The sequence below is a fragment of the Sturnira hondurensis genome, unplaced genomic scaffold (assembly GCF_014824575.4).
Source record: "Sturnira hondurensis isolate 20B ecotype Veracruz unplaced genomic scaffold, ASM1482457v3 Scaffold0002840, whole genome shotgun sequence".
Taxonomy (NCBI): Eukaryota; Metazoa; Chordata; class Mammalia; order Chiroptera; family Phyllostomidae; genus Sturnira; species Sturnira hondurensis.
In genome coordinates this window covers 31871132-31893365 of record NW_028075471.1, presented here as the reverse complement: position 1 = coordinate 31893365, position 22234 = coordinate 31871132, and positions in this window count along the sequence as shown.

Sequence of the window (22234 nt, the reverse complement as noted above, 5' to 3'; positions counted from 1 at the left end):
CACTTTTTTAAAATTACTTTATTGTTGTTCAGTCACAGGTGTCTGCACTTTCTCCCCACCACTCCCTGCCCCATGCTAGCCGAACCCACCTCCCTCCCTTGTTTCCACCCTCCCCCTTGGTTTTGTCCGTGTGTCCTTTATAGTACTAGCACTTTCTTTATCTCTACTTTATTTTAATCTTTCTCTTTTCTTCCTGCCTCCCTCTTTCTCTCCCTCTCTTTCTTTTCCTTTCGCTCCCTCCCTCCCTCTCTCATTTCTCTCTCTCTCTCTCTCTTTCTTTCTTTCTCTTTCCCTCTCTCTCTCTCCCTCCCTCCCTCCCTTCCTTCCCTCCCTCCTTCCTTCCTAATAAGGACACAGCTACCCTGGATATCCCAGAAGGATTCAGAAGAAATAAGTCATTGGGAGTATACTCAGGGAAGGGATCCAGATCGGGGACAGGGAACAGGGTGAGTAGGTGATGTACTTTTTCCTGTACACCTTTGTATGTCTTTTGCAGTTTGTAAAATATGTATGCATTACTGGTCAAAAATAACAATAAAGAAACCTCTAGTTCATTTGGCCTTCTTAGCACCTACTCATTTATTTTAGGTTGGCTTTGCACTTAGCTTCATAAGTTAGTTAACAAATACATTCTAAAAAATTCCTTAAAAAATTACTGGCTCCCTCTGACATTTTTCTTGAAACACTGGTCTAAGTTAGTACATGACCACTTTCCTGGAGAGTAGGACTCACTTTCAGTCAAATACCTAACTTTGTGTTCCTGTATAGTAGGGCCCTACCTCAGTTGTTAACACACACACACACACACACACACACTACTCCCAAGGACTTGGGGAAGGAAAACATTGCTCATCGAGTTGGCCTCCTACAGAGTGGCCTGATTTTAAAAAAAACCTCCCCGCTGTTAAAAACTTTTTCTGCATTTTGACATTCTGCATAAGATATTCTTTGAAGGTCATTCTATTTCGTCCTCATCAGTCCTTACCAAGAGTCTAACTTTAACCTGGAGATGGAGCCTGGTTCCTGTCTTCTGGACCACATTCTGTGCCCTTGCCCTTGGCTGAATAGAGATTAGTGTCTGGGAATGGGAAGCCATCATCAGATTAATGAACTAGAATTCAGTTTTGGGAAAGACACATCTTTATAAGTTTAAACTTTTCTAAGATACATGTGGGACTTCAAGCACATCCAGAGGGTACTGGTGACCAATACAGACGAAGAAACACTTGGTTTTATAACAATCCCAAATAAGCAACCTTCTTAAAGAATGTTTTGCTAGTAAGTATTCTCTACTCAGGACCAAGCACATAAATTCGGGGTCCAGTGCAAAAGAGAAATGCAAGGCTCCTTGTTCCAAAGCAGTCAGAATTTCAAGACGGTAACAGCAGAGCATTAAGCCCAGTGCAGGTCTTTTGGAGCCCAGGGCCCTGGCTGTCGCCCAGGTTGTATGCCCACACAGTGGGTCTATACAGCAGGCCCTGCCACTAGCGGGGAAACTGTCTCTGGATAGTGTGATGGTTAAGAGCGTAGATTCTAGAGCCAGGAGATTTGGATTTAAATCCCTGCTTTGCTACTCGTTAGCTGAGAAATCATGGGCAAATTGTTTGTTTTCTTTGAGCTTCTGTTTTTCTCACTTCTGTAATGGGAAAAATAAAATCACCAAACTCATAGAACACTGTGAGAGTTAAGTGAGTGAATCCGTGTAAAGTGTTCTGAACAATGCCTAGCATAGAGAGTATGTGCTCAATAAACGTTTTCTGAATACACACGCACGCACGCACGCACGCACGCACGCACGCATGCACCCACTGCCATGTTGCCCACATTCACATCTCTGACATTCCAAAGCCACACCGTTTCCTCTTTTTCCCTTTTATTTATTGCAACAATTTCTGTCACAGCTCTGTGGAGTTATTCTGCTCCTTTTTAACCTCCAAAATCTTAAACCCTGAGTAAAATCCTCATGACTCACAACCTGGAGCAAGTCAAATGCTTGAACTTGCCCACGCCTTGCAGTCAGAACACCATGCCCTCGGGGCAACAGAACCAGATTGGCCTGTGTTCTATTCACTCCATTACCTGGCCTGTGTGACTACAGATAGAGCACGTCTCTCTGCTTTCTTTCCACTGCACACTTTGTACTGTTAGTGGAGAGTAAAGCCGAAAGTAAACACTTCTACACCCTGTTTTACTTTGATATGGTATTTATTTAGTTGTCAGTGCCATAGAAACAACAGCCACTTCAAAGTAGTAACCATATGTCCAAACACAGGGCCACTGGTGTAAGGGCAGGTCTGGCTAAGTTCCCGATTGAATTCACCTCAGGAAGGGTCTTCCTGAAAAGAGGGATGTCCCATGCTCCCTGGAAGTGAGTACAGAAACCTCTGCCCTGGAGCTCCTGCTGCTGAGGGGAGCAGCCTGGGCTGGTGAGGATTGCGGGGCAGAGTGAAGGACCTGCCCTGCATAGTGACTGATGACAAAGTCCCTTTCCTGGGCCATTTATCATCATGTAAGATGTCGGGACACTATCCCTTACCTCAAAGAGCTGTTGTACGGATTGAGAAAACATGAGAAAATGTCTTAGAAATGTCTTCCTATCACTTCCTCTTCTGTCAAAAGTTCAAGAGCAAAGCTGAGGACTCTGAGCACGTGGCCGGTGAGCAAAAGTCAGCACCTGGAAGGATACTTTGTCCTTTAGCAGTTTCAGAGTCTAGAGATTTGCATAAAAAGGAAAGGAGCTATTCTGTGATGCAGACTATTTATACAAAGAAATAAAAGCTAGCACTTTGCAGTCAGACGGACTTGGATTTCAGTCCCAGCCTGGCTACCTACCAATGGGTGGCTTTGTGTAAATTATTTTACAATTAAATGAGATAATGCAAGGCAAAGTATTTGGTGCTGTGCCCTTGCTGTTTAAGGATTACATTTTGAGTAGACGAGACTAAATGACAGTGACAGGGGCAAGTTGCAGCCCTCCCCAGGCAGCCCAGTAAGGGTTTTGCCAGGAATGACTTGGAACAGTTCCGTTGCCTTGCGGAACATTAGCTTGGGCTGAGAGTCAGAGGGAATTTTCTAACTTTATTCCTTCACAAAACAAGTCAAAATCAGTAGCCACTGATCATTTCCAAGGGGACCTTTAAACACCGTCTGGAAAAGTGCTCTTAGTTGGCATGGTTTTAGGCAGCTTTACACAAGTTTTATCTGTGCTCTAACCTATAAAAATCAACTTCTGAATTTATTAAAACTGCATTCAAATTAGATGCATTTAAAAATGATTGGGGTCAGAAGCACCTCTTTTAACTTTCTTGGATCCTTACAGCACTGGATTATGAAAGAACATTGTGACTGGGAAATTGAAGCCTTCAAGCAGTGTGTTTTAAAGACAGCAAGTTTGATCTTTTTGACTGTGACCTTGAGGCAGATGAAGCTCTCTTCTTCTGAGAGACTGGTCGGGCGCCATGGTGCTACGGTTAAGGCCCCTTCAGGACTGGGGAGCTCGTTCTCTCCCTGCCAGGAGCAGAGCTCACAGCTGAGTTTCCTGGGGGCCCTTTTGTCAGGGAGCCCTGACAAGGCCATGCCCCGCGCGATGACTAAAAGAGAAGACTCAGCCCTTTGCTTGGGTTTGGGACAACCCGAAGGGCTCCAGAGCTCCCCAGGGATTCTACAACTTTAAGGCAATTGCATCTCCGTTCGACATTTCCCAGGCCTCCCTGCAGGTCCTGTTTCAAGACGACCCCCATGAACCACCTGTGTGGGGAACCTGGCCCGAGACACTTCTCTAGGAAGGTCTTCTGAAAGCTTCAGTAACCTCACAGTAGCGGTCTCGCTTGGGGATGCTTTTACCCCAGGGGCTATTTGGCAATGTCAGGAGACATTTTTGGTTGCCCCTACTAATGGGTAGAGGTCAGGATGCTGCTGAACAGACTAAAACACACAACAAAAAATGACCTGGTCCTATATGTAAGTGATGCTGAAGTTAAAAAAACCCTAGATCAGGGGTATATTGAGCATGGCTCTTTTTAAAAAGATTTTATTTATCTTTATTAGTCTTGGAGGGGAAGGGAAGGAGACAGGAAGAGAAATATAATCACATGGTTGCTTCTCAAGTGTCCCCTGCTGGGAACCAGCCTGCAACCCAGGCATATGCCCTGATTGGGAGTGGAACCGCCATCCTTTGCTTCACAGGCCCGCCCTCAGTCCACTGAGCTACACCAGCCAGGGCTTGAACATGGCTCTTTATCTCCAAGTATAATTGACCCCTGAACAACCAGATGTTAGGGTGCTCACCCCCGCACAGTTAAACATCTGCGTGTAACTTTTGACTCTAGAGAGGCCCTTGGCATCTGTAGTTTTTCATCCACAGTTGGGAAACCGCGGCTGGGAATCTGCAGTTGGGAATGTGAAAATACTGTTTTCCATCTGTGATCTGTTGAATCTGCGGATGCGAAACCAGCGGATATGAAAGGCCGACTGTACTTAATGAGAAAAATTCGTGTGTGTCTAAGTGACCTGCACAGCGCAAACTCATGTTGTTCAAGAATGAAGATGGAGAATAAGTGTCGTAATTCAGATTATAGTGCTTAAGTTAAGAAGTGTAATGGAGTTTAGATTTTATTTAAAAGTAACAGGAAACCCGTGTTCTAAGCAGGTGAGTGACTTGATCTGATTTACATTTTATAGCGCCTTCTGGCCGTTTGGTGGAGGAGGACTGTGGGTGGGCAAGAGTGGAAGCCCACGGTGCAGTTTGGCAGAAGGCTGGATTAGGCAGGGGTAGTAGCAGAGAGGGGGAATAATTTTAAGATACATTTTAGCGAAATCCACTAGAATTTACTGAGGGTTTGGATATGGGGGCTGGGTGTGAGGGAAAGGGAAAAGCCCGGGATGATTCCTAGGTTTTTGGTTTGAAGAGATGAGTAGAAGATAATGCATTTACTACAGCAGGGAAGGAATTGGGTGTGAGGTAGGGGTAAGTTCTGTGGTGGGGAAAGATAAATAATGAGTTCTTTTATGGACGTGTTAAGTATAAGATACTTATTAACCATTAAGTGAAGAGAGCGGATAGGTTCTCTGCTCTGGATTTTTAGGTTCCAAAACCCAGACAGTTTCAATGAGAAAGGAATTGGATGCCAGGGCGCTCAGCTTACAGGACGCTTAGCTCACCCAACAAAGGGTTTGCCTCTGGCCGCAGTACATGGATTAGTAGCAAGCCTTTGCAGTGGCCCCTAAAGGTAACTGTGAACACCCTCGGCCACTGCCACCACTTTCCTCCCATCTCACCCCAGTGGCAAAGCCCTGAGCTTTCCATCTTTCAAAGTGGTTACTGCCTCCTCCTAATTGAGGGGCTTTGCCCCATTGAAATGAAGAGAGAAAGTCGGCAGAACATGGCCTTGCTCTGTCCGTGTTCACGGACCCTAGAATGGCCTCTCTCCCACATCATCACTTCGCCTATGAACTGAGCTGCTGGACACGGTGGGGGCATAAGGGACAGTGTGGAGTCGCTTCACTTGTCTGAGTCTCAGTGTGGGCGAAGTGGGAGTTTTGGACGGAAGGGTCTTTCAGGCCTCTTCAGACGCCAACACTGTACAAGTCTGAAGTGGTTCCATGTCACCGACCAGCAGTGAAAGGCTGCGTGCCAAACAGCTGTTTGGTCAGTTGAGTCCTCGCAACACATTTCCCCTTGTTGAATTTACCTTCAATATAGGGGGAAATGAAGGCAGCATTATTCCCGGTCTGAGACTCTTAGTCTTTGAGGGCACATTTACTTCTCGCTAATGATCCCTGAAGCTGATTTTAGTTTTAACGGTGCAAGCTGAGCAAAGCACAGACACACCTGGGTTTGTAATGACGACTCTGAAATCAATACAGAGGAACCTTGGCTTATGTGAGATTGCCATCACTCAGCGAATCATACTGTGCAGCATTTCCTAAAAGATAATGGGTTTCAAAACCAAACATAAATCTTCTTTGACGTACTGGCTATTTGTCATGTTTTCTGGCGGTGGAATCAGAGCAGCTTCAATAAAATCCATTTGGTGGTTGAGTCGTAGATTAATATCTGATACAACCATAGTCTTAGGACCGCAAGAAGTAAAATGTAGGCGGAGGGAAGCAAGTTTGCAGTCATTCTAGGGTTCTAGTAACCCTGATGCCAAACCTTGGTCTAGAAATCGCTCAAAAATGGCCAAAAAAGCAATACAAATGTAGGACTTCGAATATTAAGCTCTGTAAAGCGATACTATATTCTTGAAATAATCAACATGACTTCCATATGTGCCTAAGTAGACTGAACACTGCCAACCACCATGCAAAGCAAATTGATTCCCGTCTGTTTTGTTCACACCAGTTTAGCTCCAGCCTTTGCACTTGAATCCTTGACACAATTTAATCACCTCTGCATATTTCTCAACTCAGCAGAAATATTTTCCCCATGACAAGGAAAATGAAATTGATTTTCTGATTAAATGACTTCGGTTAGTCCTCCTCAGTTAATAGTGCTTCTCGGCGACAGACGAGTCAGCAACGTTTATTGAGCCCCCACAGGGCAAGAAGTATTTACAAGGTGTTACATGAATCTCTAAGAACAATAACTCCCTGGCCTTCCTAACCCATCCATGCTTGGAATTAAGCAGCTATTTCTGTCCGGATGCCAGGTTAACACCTAATTCTCCCAGTGTTGTGGGGACAGGGAACGTTGTCTTGACAACAGTTTGGAAAAAGTCAAGTAGAAAAATTGACTCAAGCTAACACTGCCATCTTAGCAATTGAATATGAACGCAAGCTCTCTTTGTCATTTAAGTCGGTGTCTGGGTAGAGATGCCGCTTTAAAAAAATTAATTAAAAGTCCTGTAATGTGGTCATACGTTGGAAAAGCTAGAAGGGTACAAAGGGTAACAGTACAGTGTCTTTCTCCCACTCTTCAGGGACCAGAGAAGCCTCCCAGGCCCCCAGTGTCCCACATGTCCTTCCAGAGACATTAAATGTATCAAAAGCCAAAACGTGTGTGTTATTTGTTTTCCTTCTCTCTCTTTTTTTTTACAAAGCATAAATGGTGGCACATTCATTGCTCTGAATGTGTTTTTTCCAATAATATTTCTTGGAGATTCTTGTATATCAACACAAAGAGAAATGTCCCCTCCCCTTCACTGCCTTCTGTTTTAGATTGAAATATAATTGACACGGACACTGCCTTGGTCTAAGGTGTGTTACACGATAATGCAATGTGTGTATGTGTGGAGAAATAATCCCCACAAACTTAGTTAACATTCCTCACCACCCAGGGGGACGATTTCGGTTCTTGTGATGAGAACTTTCAAGATCTACTTTCTTAGCAACTTTCAAACATACACCACAATGTTGTTAACTGTAATCACCGTACTGTTTATTATGGGCCCAGGACTTTTACCCTGTAACCGGGGTTCTGTACCTTTGATTCCCTTTACCCGTTTCGCCTCCCCCTCACTGCTGTGCCTCTGGCAACCACCAGATCTCGCCTCTGTGTCTATGAGTTTCTTTGTTTGGAGCCTACGTATTAAGTGAGATCATCCCCATTCTTTTTAATAATTACCTAGTATTCCATTGTGTGGATGTAATGTAGCTTATTTAACTAATTCCCCATCAGTAGATTTGTTTCCTGTCTTTATTACTACAAGCAACGTGCAGTGGATAATTTTGCATAAATGTCACTTTTCTTACGTGCTAGTGTATTCCTAGGGATAAACTACTAGAGTTGGAATCATGGAATCACCACGTAGAGTACGTTTTCGATTTTCTGAAACATGGCCCAGTTGTCTTCCACACAGGCTGTATGAAAATACTGCTCCACCAACAATACATGAGAATACCCATTTCTGTACATCCACTCTGCCATAATATGTTATTAAATCAGCCTTTTTGATTTTTATCAATGTTGGAAGGGAAAATTGTATTTCAATGATTTTGGGGGGTAGGGAGCAGGCGGCAAGTCAAAAACTGGATCTCAATAGAATCCAGGTCTCCTGTGAAGTCAGAATTTCCTTCCTTTTTAAGGCTGAATAATGTTCCATTGTATATATGCATATTTTATGTATGCATCCATCTGTCAATGGGCACTTGGGTTTTTCCTCTCTTTTGACTACTGTGAATAATGCTGCTATGAATGTGATTGTATAAATACCTCTTTGAGACCCTGCTTCAATTTTGGCGGATATATCCCAAGAGGTAAAATGTTGGATCCTATGGTAATTCTGTTTTTAATTTTTTGAGGAACTTCCATTTTGTTCTCCACGGTGGCTGCACCATTTTATACCCCCCACCAGCAGTGCACAAGGGCTCCAATGACCATACTCTTCAGTCTGGCTGATCCTTGTTATTTTGTGTATTTTCCCATAGTAGGCATTATAATGCATGTGAGGTGGTATCTCAATTGGGATTTGTATTTCCCTAATGATTAGTGATGTTGAACATTTTTTCATGTGCTTATTAACCATGTTTAATCTTTGGATAAATATCTATTCAATTATTTGCCTATTTTTAAAGCAAGATTTTTGTTCCTGTTGTTGTTTTTGAGCTTTAGAAATTGTATGTTCTGGAGGTTAATTCTTTATTGAATAGATGATATGCAAATACTCTATTCCATTTTGTGGGTTGCCATTTTACTCTGTTGATAGTCTTTTGATGCACAAGATTTTAAAATTTTCATGAAGTTCTATTTGTCTATTTTTCCTTTGTAACCTGTTCCTTTTCATGTCCAGTAAATCATGGCCAAATTCAGTGTGATGAAGCATTTGCCCTGTTTTCTCTTCAAGAATTTTTTCAAAGATTTTATTTATTTATCTTTAGAGGGGAAGGGAAGGAGAGAGGGAGGGAAATATCAATGTATGGTTGCCTCTTGTGTATCCCCTGCTGGGAACTGGCCTGCAACCCAGGCATGTACCCTGACTGGGAATCGAACTGTGATCCTTTGGTTCTCAGGCATGCGCTCAATCCACTAAGCTACACCAGCCGGGCATCTTTTTAAGAACTTTTTAGTTTTAGGCCTTACATTTAGGTTTTTGATCATTTTGAGTTAATTTTATTTATTTATTTTTATTTTTTAAAAAATGTCTTTTATTGATTATACCATTACAGTTGTTCTATTACCCCCTTCATTCCCCTCCATCCACACACTCCCTCCCCCACCATTCTCCCCCCTTAGTTTATAACCACGTGTCTCAAGTTCTTTTGATTCTATATTTCCCCTACTATTCTTGCCCTCCCCCTATCTATTTTCTACCTACCATCTATGCTATTTTCTGTACCTTCTCCCCCCTTCTCCTCCTCCCACTCCCCTGTTTCTAACCCTCCATGTGTTCTTCATTTCTATGGTTCCACTCCTGATCTAGCTGTCCTCTTGGTTTGCTTTTGTTTTAGGTGTGGTTGTTAATAACTGTGAGTTTGCTGTCCTTTCACTGTTCATATTTTTCATCTTCTTTTTCTTATATAAGTCCCTTTAGCATTTCATATAATAAGGGCTTGGTGATGATGAACTCCTTGAACTTGACCTTATCTGAGAAGCACTTTATCTGTCCTTCCATTCTAAATGAAAGTTTTGCTGGATAAAGCAATCTTGGCTGTAGGTCTTTGGATTTCATGACTTGGAATACTTCTTTCCAGCCCCTTCTTGCCTGTAAGGTCTCTTTTGAGAAATCCGCTGACAGTCTGATGGGTACTCCTTTGTAGGTGACTGTCCCCTTATCCCTTGCTGCTTCTAGGATTCTCTCCTTCATTTTAGTCTTGGCTAATGTAATTATGATGTGCCTTGGTGTGTTCCTTCTTGGGTCCAACTTCTTTGGGACTCTCTGAGCTTCCTGGATTTCCTGGAAGTCTATTTCCTTTGCCAGACTGGGGAAGTTCTCCTTTATTATTTGTTCAAATAAGTTTTCCACTCGTGGCTGTTTCTTTCCCCCTTCTGGTACCCCTATAATCCGGATGTTGGAACGTTTAAAGATGTCCTGGAGGTTCCTAAGCCTCTCCTCATTTTTTTGAATTCTCATTTCTTCATTCCTTTCTGGTGGGATGTTTTGTTCTTCCTTCTGGTCCATTCCATTGATTTGAGTCCCAGTTTCCTTTCCATCACTATTGGTTTCCTGTGCATCTCCCTTCATTTCAATTAGTTTAGCCTTCATATGTTCCTCTAATTTGTGACTATAATCAACCAGTTCTGTGAGCATCCTGATAAACAGTGTCCTGAATTGTGCTTCTGAGAGGCTGGCAATTTCTGGGTCGCTTAGAGTTATCGGCTCTGGGACTTTGAGTTCTTCTTGCGCTATCTTTTGGGCTGTTCCTGCCTGTTACGTAGCAGGATCGGAGCCCTAGGTGATCACTGGAGCACGGCAACTCAGTCGCTGGGTTGTAACGTTGTATGTGGGGGCGGGGTCAACGAGGAGCAATGACGTCTTGTCTGCTGCCTCCCTCCATGGCCCCCACAGGTGCCGCAGCTGCCACCATCACCGGGGCCTGCGAGTTTCATTCCACTGCACGCAGTGTGCCACCGCCGTCAGCCCTCGCCCCTGGGGCCTGCGTGGTCTGTCTCACTGTGCGCGAATGTGCGACCGCGGTCTGCCCCACACCCTTACAGGGTCCGGGCCACTTGCGCGCCCAGGTCTGGGGATCTTTTCTACCCGACCCTGCTCTGCTGCTGGCTCCAACCCTCTTACTGTCCCCGTTGAACGGTTAGTTGTTGTCGGACTTCCGTATAATTAAATTTTCTCTTCTTTGGCTGTGTCTTTGTTCTCCAAACCTTTGTTGTATTCAAACTTGGTTGTGGGAGAAGGCACAGTGTTTCCACCTATGCCTCCATCTTGGTGGAAGTCCCCTTGAGTTAATTTTTTAATGTGGTGTTAGGTAAGGGTCTAATTTCATTTTTTGCATGTAGATATCCAGTTTTCTTAGCACACTTGTTGAAAAGACTATAATTTTCCCATTGAATGGCCTTGGCACCTTTTTAAAAATAATTTGACCATATCTGGGAGAGTTTATTTATGAACTCTTTATTCTAGTTCACTGATCTAGATATCTATCTTTATACTAGTACCACACTGTTTTTTTTAAAGATTTAATTTATTTATCTTTAGAGAGGAAGGGAAGGAGAGAAGGAGAGAAATATCAATGTATGGTTGCCCTCATGAGTCCCTTGCCGGGAACTGGCCTGCAACCCAGGCATGTGCCCTGACTGGGAATCGAATCGTGGTCATGTGGTTCGCAGGCCCACACACTCAATACACTGAGCTACACCAGCCAGGGCCCACACTGTTTTAATTATTGTAACTTCGTAGTAAATTTAGAAGTCAGGAAGTATGAGTCCTTCACCTTTGTTCTTAGAAGTGTTGCTAGATTCTATTTGCTAATATTATATTCAGAATTTTTTCTAGATTTTATTTATTTATTTATTTATTTTTTAGAGAGGGGAAGGGAGGGAGAAAGAAGGTAGAAACATCAATATGTGGTTGCCTCTAGAGCATCCCCAATGGGGGACCTGGCCTGCAACCCAGGCATGTGTCCTGACTGGGACTTGAACCAGTGACCCTTTGGTTTGTAGGCCAGTGTTCCATCCACTGAACCATGCCAGCCAGGGCTATATTCAGAATTTTAAAATACCGAAGACCACAAATGACATGACACCATCCCGCCTTTCTCCCTTTTCTCTTTTCCTCCTCCTCTCTTTTTCTTCTTCCTTTTCGTTTCCCCTTCACTTCTTCCTTCCTTTTGTGCTAGGTCTTACATGTTTTTCTCATGAATTCCCCTTAATAGCTGCATTGTTTGTCTCTGACTCAGCCACGTCAACATCACGAGAATTTTCCAGCTCTATGTCTACTTAGCCACAAAGTCCTGAATATTTTGTCCTGTTTACGAATTCCTTCTAGTCTGTTCTGAATAAAGAATATATTCTAAGGGAAGATAGTGAACTTTTCAAATGATGTTGCTATTTGAGAGTCCAAGTGACAGGGCTTCATATATAATATTAATGCATTTGACAAACACTTGTTTATTACCTAAGCATCAGGGACTACATTAGATTTGGGAAATGAAAACATGATAGAGATTAGGACTTGTGTGGTGGAGACAGAGGACTTTAACAGCACTCGTTAGGTTGCAAGATAAATGCTTTGAAAGTTTGCCAAATGTGCACATTGAGGAGGGTCTGGTGGGGTTGGGGGGCCGTTCTCAGGGAAGTCTTCACTGCTGAATCGTCCTCCTCAGTTCTTGTTTCTTGTAATTTATGCCTGTTTCCCTAAACTCAGAATCTGCATGCGATCTCGTAGCTGGCAAAATCTTTCTCTTCTACTTATCCCGGGATTGTCCTGGGATCTAAGAAATTTTGTGTGGTAGTTTCTACCCTCTCTGGAGTCATGAACTACTGAGATAATCTGATGAGATTTTCAGCTTTGCTTAGAGTGTGAATGTGCTGGCCCTAACCACAGACTCTAAGTGGTGGATCATCTAAGGGTTGATTCACAGTGTCCAGTAACAAAGTCGCCAGGTTCCCATTGGGTCCTGGGACAGGTACTGGGAGGCACCGGAGAATCTGAAGTTGAGCCCTTCTGAGGACTCAGACTTCCTTAAGAGGTAACAAATGCCTTTGCCTTACTTATGTGGTACAAATCTGAGCTCACAAATGGGGCTCTTCCCTCATCACCATGGGAGTCTTTTAAGACTTCCTGAATTCAGCCATTCTTTATCTTTCCCCTAAAGCTGCCAGTCGAAGCGTCAACTCATACCACCTGGGCCAGTGTTAACTTTATGTTAGTTTCATATGGTGATGCTTGCTCTTGATCTGCATTTGTTTCAGGGAAGGCTCGAAGCTCCCGTCACTTTAAAATGTCCCCTGGAATTACATTTTGTGAGATCTTGAGCTTCAGGAAGATTCTCTGCCAGACTCAGACTTGGATCCTCTTGAGTCATGGAAACCAGGGGGTGCACCCTTTGCCTACCTCACTGTGATAATGAAGGCCCCCGATGATTTTCAGTTACCCTAACTTTTCGCGCCTTAGACACTTGCTTCTTGGAATCTACATCTACAAGGAGCATTTCCGTATTTTATATTGAGCGTTTGTTCCCATTTAGGGAAATTTAACTTGAAAAAACCAACTAATCCCTCACACAATCCTGTGACAACATATTCTAGGTAAAATGGAATGCTAGCACACCATTGAAATTCTTTGCTAGAGGATTAGCTACAATAGCCAGAGACTAATGTGGCTTTTGGAATTCTTAAGTTTACTGTAATTATAAATGTACATAAGCTGATGATTCATGAACTCTCAAATTATACATCTGCATTTAATTTTATGTTGAAGTGTTTTTAAACCCTCAGAAAAAGATGTTACCAAATGTTTCTGGCTCACTAAAAGTGTTCTATTTTTAAAAATTCTTAATCAAAGGCAAAGACTCATCCAACATCTTCATGTAAAATTTGATGAGTGGGAAATAAATTTCTTGTAATGTAAGTCCTTTAGGCTAAGGGAATTCAGAGAGAATTTTCTTGAATCTTAAACATGATGATTGGTGCTATTTTGTATTTCTTCTTTAAAAAAACCCTAGAAAACAAGGCGTTCATGGACTTAGGATGGAAATACATGTGACAGAGTCACAGTGCGGATGGACAGGTAGGTCCCGCACGGCATTATCATTCCCCTATCTTAGCCGCCACTGCTCAGCGTCTTGGTTGTGCAGGATTCTTCCCGGCTGGAAAAGATCCCTTTGGAGTCAGAGATTCAAACAAGCACAGTGCCACTGGGTGGCGCAATTGGAAGTCTGTAAAGAGAACGGGTTTTCAAAGAGCCCTTTCCCTCCCTCCTAAGGTCTAGGATTTATAAACACAAAAGCAGCAGCCCATTGTGCTTGTTCTTTTATTAGGCACTGTTTATAAAAGTGAGGAAGTCTGTGGCCTTTGAAAGAGTGTGGATTTCACGTTGGAAGTCTCTGTGTGGTTATTCTGTATGAAATTTGCAGGAGTGTTTTTCAGGATCATCTTTTTGATCTGGCTGATACAAGTAGTGGAGCAGGCTAGTTTGCAGAGGGGGGCTGTAGCACCAGGCTCTGGCATTATTCTCCAGTGTGGGAGGTTCCTCCGGTGGGTAACGATGTACATTTAAATTCAAATTTATTACACTGGAGTAAATGAAAAATTCACTCTAGCCACATTGCAGTTCTTCCATCGCCTCATGTGACTAGCGGCTACTGTATTCTACAGTGCAGAGAGAGGACATTTTCATTACCGCAGAAAGTTCTCTTGGATAGGGCTGTTAATATCCTTTTTTTCTCGGCCTTAAAAGAATAGAGAAATAATGGGTGTTTTCTGCTTGTGCTATCTCAAGTCCTTAGGAACTGCTACACATTTTTTAATATTTTATTTTCAATTACAGTTTGTAGTCAGTTTTATTTGGTATTAGTTCAGGCGTACAGTATAGTGGTTGAGCAGTCATATACTAAAAGTGACCCCCCTCGATGTTTCAGATACCCACCTGGCACTCCGTGACTATTTTCGTAACTATCAATAAGTACTTGTAATCTCTTCACCTTTCCCGCCCAGCCCCCAACCCCCTCCCCTCTGGTAACCATCAGTTTATTCTCTTTATCTCTTAAGTCTGTTTCTGTTTTGTTTGTTCATGTATTTTGTTCTTTAGATTCCACATATAAGTGAAGTCATATGGTATTTGTCTTTCTCTGACTGATTTATTTCACTTAGCATAAAACCCTCTAGGTCCATCCATGCTGTTGCAAATGGTAAGATTGCATTTTTTTATGGCTGAGTAATGTTTTATTGTATATATGTCCCACAGCTTTTAAAATCTACCTTGTATTGATGCACACTTGGGTTACTTCCGTGTATGGCTATGTAAATCATGGTGCAGTGAACACAGGAGCATACATATTCTTTTGAATTAATGTTTTGGGGCTCTTCAGAGATATACCTCGAAGTGAAATCACTGGGTCATAAGGCCGATCATTTTTTATTTTTTGAGGAGCAACTTCACGCTGTTTTCCACAGTGACTGCACCCATCTGCATTCCCACCAACAGTGCATCTAAGTAAACCAAGACACATTTGCTTTATTTACCTGAGGTTAAATTGATATATTTTATAATCCTGCAACATTATGCTGCCAAAATTTAGGAGCTAGGGTAGATTAGTATACACATTTGATAATATGGTGATTGATATCAAAGTTATCCTAAAATTGCATAGTGCCTATTATAAGAATCAGTTCAGAATCAATCAATATACTAAGATTTTGATAATTAAGTGTAATTATTTACTGACTCCAAATCTCACCAAGTCCACATTTATATGATCTCTTTATGTGCTGTCTCTTTTATTTCTGTCAGATCTGCCATCCATTTTGTTCCTGAAACTCCTTCTTTTTTAAAAATTCGTTATTGTTTTTTAGACCTTAGGTGTTTCATTTAAGTCACGCAGGGAGGGCTGCACACCTTTTCCAACCTCTGACTCTCTGCTGCCTCCGAGGGGACCGCTTCAGCTACGCGGCCCACCTTCCCTGCATAAAGCTGGGGCTCACGTCTGGGTCCCGTGGGGAATATCACATTTACATGCTGACTGAACAGGCTGTGAGGAGATAATTTGCTTGTCTAATATTTGTGACAACACTAAAGTAGTTCTGATTACATTTATAGGCTGTCAAGACAGCCTGGTGAAAAATGCAAATTTCAGGCGGTTGTGTCCTTTCCTTGACAGAGCACGTGCTCATCTCCAGGTGGCTGGTGCTGGGTGGACAGCTGATAGATTTAGTTCTATAAACAGCTACTGCGCATGTCTTTTGTGCCAGGACCTATGCTTGGTACCTAGGGGTACAAAGGTGTATTCAAGACTTAGTTTGTACTTTTAAGGGGTTCATATACTAGTCGGGAACGGGCCCACATTAAAAAAAAACCCACTGGACATTTCATTTTACCAAGAAGGTTAAAAACTAAGGATAGTCCCTGCCAAAGTTGGTTGAGTGTTAGTGTGTGTAATTTAAAGTGATGAAACAGGTTCACAAGGTGTAGGGGAAACTGATCTCATTTTTAATGCTCATGCCATCTTTCTCCAAGACATTGGTTATCAAGCTTGACTACATGTTAGATTCTCTTGAAGAGCTTGAAAAACTACTGATCCTTGGGGCCAACTCCTTGAGCAGTGGTTCTAAGTGTGGTCCAGAGACAAACAGCATTACCATAACCTGGGAACTTGGGATAAATGCAGATTTTCAGGCCCTACCCCAGACCCACTGAATCAGACACTGTATTTGGGGCCCAGCAGTCTGTGTGCTAACATGCCCTGCAGTGAGTCAGATGCACGTGAAATTCAGATGCATGTCAGATGCAGATGTACCCGCTGCTCTGGAGATTCGGACTTAATTGCTGGGGTGTGATCTGAATTTTGGCCTTTTTCAAGGGCTCTCCAGGTGGTGCTCAGGGGTGGCCAGACCTGAGAACCACTGCTCTGGGAGAAAACTCGCTCAGACTTCCCTTTGGAGTTGGAACTGTTCAGGTGGGCATAGCCCCAGAGAGCCAGTTGTTTCCGCTGTCCTGCATTGTGGTCAAATTGTCAGAGAGGGATTTCCACGCTTTTAAAGTGCATGAAGGGAAGAACTCCCCCACCTCACAGACAGGGTGTCTGAGAGCAGAATATAAGACATGACCGGAACCCACGGAGAAGTAATTCCTAAACTGAGGCAGACTAGTACTCTTCGAATATTAGCATTCTTACAGATCCCCTGGGGATCTTGTGAAATGCAGATTCAGGATTCAATAGGTCTGGGCTGGGGCCTGTGAATCTGCATTTGTTTCCAACAAACTGCCAGGTGATGCTGCTGCTTCTGGCCTGGCAGCTTTGAGTAGCAAGTTAGAAATTAAAACTGAGGTCCAACCCCAGACCTATGGAGTCAAGAGCTACATTTTAATAAGAACCCTACAGTCTAAAGGGCTGCGTAGTGTAGACAAAAGAGTAATTTTTGGAAGATACAGCCGTAAGGTGAGTTTTTATTGTGCTCACGTCTGTTGTGCATCCCCTTGGGCAGAGTGTAGTGATACGATCAAAGCCCTACAGTTGCTGCTTAGTGGACAGAAACAATTGCAATGAAAATGTATCCATTCTGTAATGGGTGTGTGTAGCAAATCATCACGCTGTACACTTTAAATAGATACAGTCATATGTGTCAATTATTCCTCAAAAGTTTAAAAAATAATTTCTTTGGGTTTGGTACTATTCTTAAAAAAATTCACCTTGGGCCCTGGCTGGCGTAGCTCAGTGGATTGAGCACGGGCCTGCGAACCAGAGGATTGCGGTTCCATTCCCAGTCAGGGCACAGGCCTGGGTTGCAGGCCAGTTCCCAGCAGGGTACGCATGGACGGCAACCGTACATTGATATTTCTCTCCCTCTCTCCTTCCTTTCCTCTTTAAAGATAAATAAATAAAATCTTAAAAAAAATTCACCTTGGAATAAATTCTCTTGGAGGTTTGCTAGGTAGGAAAAGTGACCGAATGAAGGTAGGTCTTTGATCTAACTGTTTTTTGAAACTACTTGAGAAAATAATGTGATTGGGATGGAATTTTTTTAATAGATAAACTCAGAGAATATTTGAATGAGCTAGAAAATTTAATTTCTTTGATAATAAATGTGGTATATTAAGCTAAACAAGTGGTATATTTTTAAACTGAATATTATTTAAGCTAAATGAAGTGTGAAATTTTAATATCCCAATACACCACATTAAAATATTAATTCTCCAGCTTTGAAGCAGCAAATCAATAAGCTACCTCTTTCACATTACATTAAGCATTTCATTAATAATTTGAGGATTTGGGGAGTTTGTTATTAGCTTCTACTGAGAAGAAATACTCATGTCCAGTTATTTTAGAAATAAACATCATGTATGATTCTCTTTAGTGAATATCACAAGCTAAACATCTTAGTGGGAGTGATTCATGCATGCTAACGCTAAAATTTACAGTGAACTTAATGTGTTTTTGTTATGTTTACTTTAAAAAATCCAACTCCCTAGCATGTGACTATCTAAACCATGGGATTTTTAATATAACAACTTCATAGAATTTAAAGCTGGAAGAGATCTTAGATGTTGAATCCAGTTCTCTCATTTTATAGATGGAGAGACTGAGAGCCAGAACATTTTCAGGCCTCTTCCAAAATCCCGGAGGGCTGGGTTTGAGCGCTGCAGGCTGGAGCCAAGAGAGGCAGGAAGTGCCGTGCATGTCCCGCTAAGGGTTTGCTGGGCCCCTTGGATGTGCCCGGCCTGTCACCTGCCAGGAGAGCCAGTTCTCCCCCTGGCACAGAGAGTGGGCCCTGCAGCATCACTTGTAAAGGCCCTTGTGGAAAATCACATTCGGAAAATGAGGAAACATCTGTTTGGCTTTGGACCCATAGGAATTACAGAAATCACCTCTTCTTTGCCCACCAATTATGGTGATTAAATTACTATAAAAATCAAACTTGAAAGGGAGGGCCGTTAGGCTGTTTCTCAAGATAATGGCGGAATATATAGAGCTGCCCCCCCACCTTCCCTCACCATTTTTTAAAAATTCACAGCAGAGGACTAATTTGCTAGTCCTAATCTTAGAATTATTTGCAGCTTGTGGAATTGCAAATGCTTGTTCATGTTTAGTAAGCAGACCTATAATGAATCTTATTAATTGGAGTAAATGCTGTGGGGTCTTGAAAATACACATGGATAAAGACAAAGGGGGATAGGATTGAGGGTGGGAGGTGGTGGTGGGTGGGGCCAGGGGGTTGGGGAAGAAAATGCAGACAACTGTACTTGAACAACAATAAAAAATAATAATAACAAAGCCCTGGCTGGCATAACTCAGTAGATTGAGCGCGGGCCTGCGAATCACACGATTGCAGTTCGATTCCCAGTCAGAGCACATGCCTGGGTTGCAGGCCAGTTCCCAGGAGAGGACTCACGAGAGGCAACCATACATTGATATTTCTCTCCTTCTCTCCTTCCCTTCCCCTCTAAAGATAAATAAAAAAATTTAAAAAAGAAAATGTTTAATAATAATAATAATAACAAAATAATTTAGAGGCAAAAAGAAAAAGAAAATACAGCGTCCAGCAGAAGCAACTCCTGCTTGAGTGTGGTGGGTAGGGTACGTGAATGTCTCACATGAGATGGACAGTGATTTGGACATTTCATCTAAAATGTCAGATGGTGTGCTTGAGTGTGATATTAGGTTCCAAATATACATGCTTATAATTTTGTAATAAAAGATTTTGTAATAAAAAAGGGGCATTATTTGTGCTGGACCCCTGTGTAATCATCAACTAGGCCAATTCATAGGTATAATTTTTGATACCACATGAAAATTTCGGCTCTCACATGTATGTTGGCACAGTTAACTAAAAGCCAATAGAAGAAAAAAGTAATGTGTGATTACAGTTTCATTTTACTACAAGAAAGAAGCAATAAAGCATTTAAAAATATTATAACAATGAATCAGGAGGGATGAATTATTCAGCCTTTATCTAGTTAACACTCAAGCATTTTAATGTAGAGAGACGGTTCTCTTTGGTTTCCTAACTTTGCCATATGTAAAAACATACAAACACCTAATAAATGTATACATGCCTTCTGATTAGGCTGTTTGACACAAATATTTGCATGGTTGTAGAAGATAAATAGGAATTGTATATTGTGTTAGAACTTCTATGACTTAGTAAAAGAATAGGATTGATATAAATATCCAGTTTTCCTCCCTGTGGTCAATTTCTCACTTTCTAAAACCTTATGGAAACAATCCAAAATATACACATATACATACATATTTAACTTAATGCTATTGCAAATAAGAATTTGAGAAATGTGGACCTGATTAATGTTAACTGGATTTTATAATATTTTGTGCATAAGTGTTCAAAAATGAAGTTTAAATAAATGCAAAGAAAAATACCCATTTAATTTACATTGGCAATAAAAGTGAAATAAAAAATATAGTTTTAATATAAAAATCAGGCAATCTTGTTAATCAGAGAATAAATAGCTCAAAAGAACAGCTGCTTTTTTATGAGTCCAATGCTGGCATTCAGAATGGTATAACAGAACTTAAATGTAAAAATTAAACAGTGCATTATAGTACCTAATGATAGCAAGAATAGACATAGGTCTTCATCCTGTTTGCTTTCTCCAAAAGCCTGTTATTAAAGATGTGATTCTAGTGGCAAGCTAAATAAAGAGGTAGAATGAGGTAGAGTTTACTTGAATGATCAGAGTTGATTTGGGAATAGCAGAGAAATGGCCATTCAGAATTGTAAAATGTAGCAAGCTCCAGGCGTGTCCATTGAAGGGTTGGGGCGAGCTCCATTTATGGGCAAGGAGTACAAAGAGGGGGGCACCCAGCCAGAGCCCAAGCAGTAAGTTCATTGGCTTGAGGCTGGTGAGAGGTTCTTGGCGGATGTTCATTGGTCTGGAGATGATTCTGTTTTTTGTAAGTCGCACATTTATGGGAAGCCAGTCTCTCATCTCTTCCGTCCTGTTCTTCTGGAGGGCACGTGCGTGAGATTCTCCAGGACCTATCATCTAGTTCCTTTTTGACTGAAGTTCTTTTAGGCCATGTATCAAGTCCTCTGTCCCAATTATAAACTCATAGGACTAGAGGTTATGTGAAAGAGGTTAATGACCCACATGTGGAAAATGCTGAACTTCACAAGTAAACAAAGAAATTACCATTTAACTAAGCTATTGTTTTCTCCTTAGTAAATCACACCTCTTAACCACCCCCTATGTCCCCTAATAATTGAAAACTAGTAGATAAATTATTGTGTATTTATACTATGGAATAGCATATAGTTGTTAAAACTCACATTTTGGAAAATTCACTTGAATGGAAACATTTTAATGAGATACTATTACATGGGGGTGGGGGAAAGGCTGTAAGACCTTAAAATGTGTGTGATTCTGATTTTGATAAAAACATGTAAATGTTGGGAACTTCCAGCCAAGATGAATGTGTATGTGGATACACTTTGCCTCCTTGCATAACCAAAAGAAGGACAGCCACAAATTTAAAAATAAAAGATAACCATAGAGAACTGCCAGAAAATTGAACTGTATGGCAGTCCAACAACCAAGGAGTTAAAGAAGAAATCTTCGTCCAGACCTGTAGGGGGGCGGAGACTGGCAGATGGGCAGAGAGGACTTGAAGCAAGGCGGCAGCTGGCGACCCGGCTAGGCAGTGGCTGGTGGAGTGGGCAGTCCCACATTTGCATGCCGATAAACCAGGAGGAACAACTAGGGAGTGAGAGAGACCACGCAACCCAGGGTTCCAGTGTGAGGAAATAAAGCCTCAAAACCTCTGGCTGAAAAAAGCTGAGGGGGTTGAGGCAGCAGGATTAATCCTCAGCCTCACAGGAGAGTTCATTGGGGAGACCCACAGGGTCCTAGAACGTACACAAACCCACCCACCCAGGAATCCACACTAGAAGGGCCCAATTTGATTGTGGGTAGAGGGAGCAGTGACTGAAAGCTGCTGAGACAAAGAAATATGGCCCAAATAAAAGTGCAATAAAGGAAAATGTACAGGGATGCAACAGTGAAGGGAAGAAAATTGGGACTCAAATGAACAATTTGGAGCAAAAGGAAGATATGAACATTGAACCAGAACAAAATGAAGAAACAAGAATTCAAAAAAATGAGGAGAGGCTTATGAACCTCTGGGACAACTTTAAATGTTCCAACATCCAAATCATAGGGGTGCCAGAAGAAAAAAAGGAAAAGCAGGTCATTGAAAACTTAGTTGAAAAAATAATGGAGAATTTCCCCAATCTGGCAAAGGAAATATACTTTCAGGAAGTTCAGATAGTCCTGAAGAAGGTGATTTCTCAAAAGAAACCTTATAGGCAAGAAGGGGCTGGAAAGAAATATCCGAAGTCATGAAAAGCAAGGACCTATATCCAGTATTACTCTATCAAGCAAAACTATCATTTAGAATGGAAGGGTAGGTAAAGTACTTCCCAGATGAGATCAAGTTAAAGGAGTTCATGATCACCAAGCCCTTATTATATGAGATGTCAAAGGGTCTTATCTAAGAAAAAGGAGAGAAAAAATATGAACAATCAAATGACAATAAACTCACAGCTATCAACAACTGAACCTAAAAACAAACAAACAAACAAACAAAACCAAAAAGAACTAAGCAAACAACCAGAACAGGAACAGATTCACAGAAATGGAGATCACACGGAGGCTTATCAGTGGGGAGG